Raw genomic sequence first — 4,140 nt, 5'->3', positions numbered from 1 at the left:
AAAACGATTCGGCGGAGCGAGGTGTCCAGCCCGTGCGGTAATTCCAGCAGGCGAATCGGACTTCCCGAAATTTTTCTAAGTCCCACGGTCGACACCAACTTTTTTAATAAGCGTTTTAAAATTATTTCAATGTTTAATCCATGCGTAAACATGATGTTTATTAACGTTTTCAACGTTAAAAAAAATTACAAAAATTTATTTTTCAAAAAAAATGGAAAAAACCGATTCGTCGGAGCGAGGTGTCCTGCCGTGCGGTAATTCCAGCAGGCGAATCGGACTTCCCGAAATTTTTCTAAGTCCCACGGTCGACACCAACTTTTTTAATAAGTGTTTTAAAATTATTTCAATGTTTAATCCATGCGTAAACATGAAGTTTATTAACGTTTTTAACATTAAAAAAAATTACAAAATTTATTTTTCGGAAAAAATGGAAAAAACCGATTCGTCGGAGCGAGGTGTCCTGCCCGTGCGGTAATTCCAGCAGGCGAATCGGACTTCCGAAATTTTTCTAAGTCCCACGGTCGACACCAACTTTTTAATAAGCGTTTTAAAATTATTCAATGTTTAATCCATGCGTAAACATGATGTTTATTAACGTTTTCAACGTTAAAAAAAATTACAAAAATTTATTTTTCAAGAAAATGGAAAATACCGATTCGGCGGAGCGAGGTGTCCAGCCCGTGCGGTAATTCCAGCAGGCGAATCGGACTTCCCGAAATTTTTCTAAGTCCCACGGTCGACACCAACTTTTTTAATAAGCGTTTTAAAATTATTTCAATGTTTAATCCATGCGTAAACATGATGTTTATTAACGTTTTCAACGTTAAAAAAAATTACAAAAATTTATTTTTCAAGAAAAATGGAAAATACCGATTCGGCGGAGCGAGGTGTCCAGCCCGTGCGGTAATTCCAGCAGGCGAATCGGACTTCCCGAAATTTTTCTAAGTCCCACGGTCGACACCAACTTTTTTAATAAGTGTTTTAAATTATTTCAATGTTTAATCCATGCGTAAACATGACGTTTATTAACGTTTTTGACATTAAAAAAAATTACAAAAATTTATTTTTCAAAAAAAATGGAAAAAACCGATTCGTCGAGCGAGGTGTCCAGCCCGTGCGGTAATTCCAGCAGGCGAATCGGACTTCCCGAAATTTTTCTAAGTCCCACGGTCGACACCAACTTTTTTAATAAGCGTTTTAAAATTATTTCAATGTTTAATCCATGCGTAAACATGATGTTTATTAACGTTTTCAACGTTAAAAAAAATTACAAAATTTATTTTCAAAAAAATGGAAAAAACCGATTCGTCGGAGCGAGGTGTCCTGCCCGTGCGGTAATTCCAGCAGGCGAATCGGACTTCCCGAAATTTTTCTAAGTCCCACGGTCGACACCAACTTTTTTAATAAGCGTTTAAAATATTTCAATGTTTAATCCATGCGTAAACATGAAGTTTATTAACGTTTTTACATTAAAAAAAATTACAAAAATTTATTTTTCGGAAAAATGGAAAAAAACCGATTCGTCGGAGCGAGGTGTCCTGCCCGTGCGGTAATTCCAGCAGGCGAATCGGACTTCCCGAAATTTTTCTAAGTCCCACGGTCGACACCAACTTTTTTAATAAGCGTTTTAAAATTATTTCAATGTTTAATCCATGCGTAAACATGAAGTTTATTAACGTTTTTAACATTAAAAAAAATTACAAAATTTATTTTTCGGAAAAAAAGGAAAAAACCGATTCGGCGGAGCGAGGTGTCCAGCCGTGCGGTAATTCCAGCAGGCGAATCGGACTTCCCGAAATTTTTCTAAGTCCCACGGTCGACACCAACTTTTTTAATAAGCGTTTTAAAATTATTTCAATGTTTAATCCATGCGTAAACATGAAGTTTATTAACGTTTTTAACATTAAAAAAATTACAAAATTTATTTTTCGGAAAAAATGGAAAAAAACCGATTCGTCGGAGCGAGGTGTCCTGCCGTGCGGTAATTCCAGCAGGCGAATCGGACTTCCCGAAATTTTTCTAAGTCCCACGGTCGACACCAACTTTTTTAATAAGCGTTTTAAAATTATTTCAATGTTTAATCCATGCGTAAACATGATGTTTATTAACGTTTTCAACGTTAAAAAAAATTACAAAAATTTATTTTTCAAAAAAAATGGAAAAAACCGATTCGTCGGAGCGAGGTGTCCTGCCCGTGCGGTAATTCCAGCAGGCGAATCGGACTTCCCGAAATTTTTCTAAGTCCCACGGTCGACACCAACTTTTTAATAAGTGTTTTAAAATTATTTCAATGTTTAATCCATGCGTAAACATGACGTTTATTAACGTTTTTGACATTAAAAAAAATTACAAAAATTTATTTTTCAAAAAAATGGAAAAAACCGATTCGTCGGAGCGAGGTGTCCAGCCCGTGCGGTAATGCCAGCAGGCGATCCGGGGTACTCGAAATTTTTCTAAGTCCCGACGGTCAAGAGTAAACTTTTTTCATCGCATATTTCAAAATTTTTTCAATGTTTAATCTACGCATAAAAACGCAGTTTATCGCAGTTTTTAACGTTGAGAAAAATTGACAAAAATTTTTTTTTCACTGAAATGGAAAAAATGTATCGGTCGATGCGGGCTATCCAGGCCGTGCGGTAATTCCAGCAGGCGATCCGGGGTACTCGAAATTTTTCTAAGTCCCGACGGTCAAGAGTAAACTTTTTCATCACATATTTCAAAATTTTTTTAATGTTTAATCCACGCATAAAAACGCAGTTTATTAACGTTTTTAACGTTGAGAAAATTGACAAAAATTTTTTTTTCACTGAAAATGGAAAAAATGTATCGGTCGATGCGGGCTATCCAGGCCGTGCGGTAATTCCAGCAGGCGATCCGGGGTACTCGAAATTTTTCTAAGTCCCGACGGTCAAGAGTAAACTTTTTCATCACATATTTCAAAATTTTTTAATGTTTAATCCACGCATAAAAACGCAGTTTATTAACGTTTTTAACGTTGAGAAAATTGACAAAAATTTTTTTTTCACTGAAAATGGAAAAAATGTATCGGTCGATGCGGGCTATCCAGGCCGTGCGGTAATTCCAGCAGGCGATCCGGGGTACTCGAAATTTTTCTAAGTCCCGACGGTCAAGAGTAAACTTTTTCATCACATATTTCAAAATTTTTTTAATGTTTAATCCACGCATAAAAACGCAGTTTATTAACGTTTTTAACGTTGAGAAAATTGACAAAAATTTTTTTTTCACTGAAAATGGAAAAAATGTATCGGTCGATGCGGGCTATCCAGGCCGTGCGGTAATTCCAGCAGGCGATCCGGGGTACTCGAAATTTTTCTAAGTCCCGACGGTCAAGAGTAAACTTTTTCATCACATATTTCAAAATTTTTTTAATGTTTAATCCACGCATAAAAACGCAGTTTATTAACGTTTTTAACGTTGAGAAAATTGACAAAAATTTTTTTTTCACTGAAAATGGAAAAAATGTATCGGTCGATGCGGGCTGTCCAGGCCGTGCGGTAATTCCAGCAGGCGATCCGAGGTACTCGAAATTTTTCTAAGTCCGAACGGTCAAGAGTAAACTTTTTCATCACATATTTCAAAATTTTTTTAATGTTTAATCCACGCATAAAAACGCAGTTTATTAACGTTTTTAACGTTGAGAAAATTGACAAAAATTTTTTTTTCACTGAAAAATGGAAAAAATGTATCGGTCGATGCGAGCTGTCCAGGCCGTGCGGTAATTCCAGCCGGCGATCCGAGGTACTCGAAATTTTTCTAAGTCCGAACGGTCAAGAGTAAACTTTTTCATCACATATTTCAAAATTTTTTCAATGTTTAATCCACTCATAAAAACGCAGTTTATTAACGTTTTTAACGTTGAGAAAATTGACAAAAATTTTTTTTTCACTGAAAATGGAAAAAATGTATCGGTCGATGCGGGCTGTCCAGGCCGTGCGGTAATTCCAGCAGGCGATCCGGGGTACTCGAAATTTTTCTAAGTCCGAACGGTCAAGAATAAACTTTTTTATTACATGTTTTAAAAATTTTTCAATGCTTAATCCGTGCATAAGAGTGCAGTTTATTAACGTTTTTAAGGTTGAAAAAATTGACAAAAATTTTTTTTTCTCTGAAAATGAAAAA

Source organism: Nomia melanderi, unplaced genomic scaffold (genome assembly GCF_051020985.1).
Source record: "Nomia melanderi isolate GNS246 unplaced genomic scaffold, iyNomMela1 scaffold0918, whole genome shotgun sequence".
Taxonomy (NCBI): domain Eukaryota; kingdom Metazoa; phylum Arthropoda; class Insecta; order Hymenoptera; family Halictidae; genus Nomia; species Nomia melanderi.
This window is presented reverse-complemented; position numbering follows the sequence as displayed.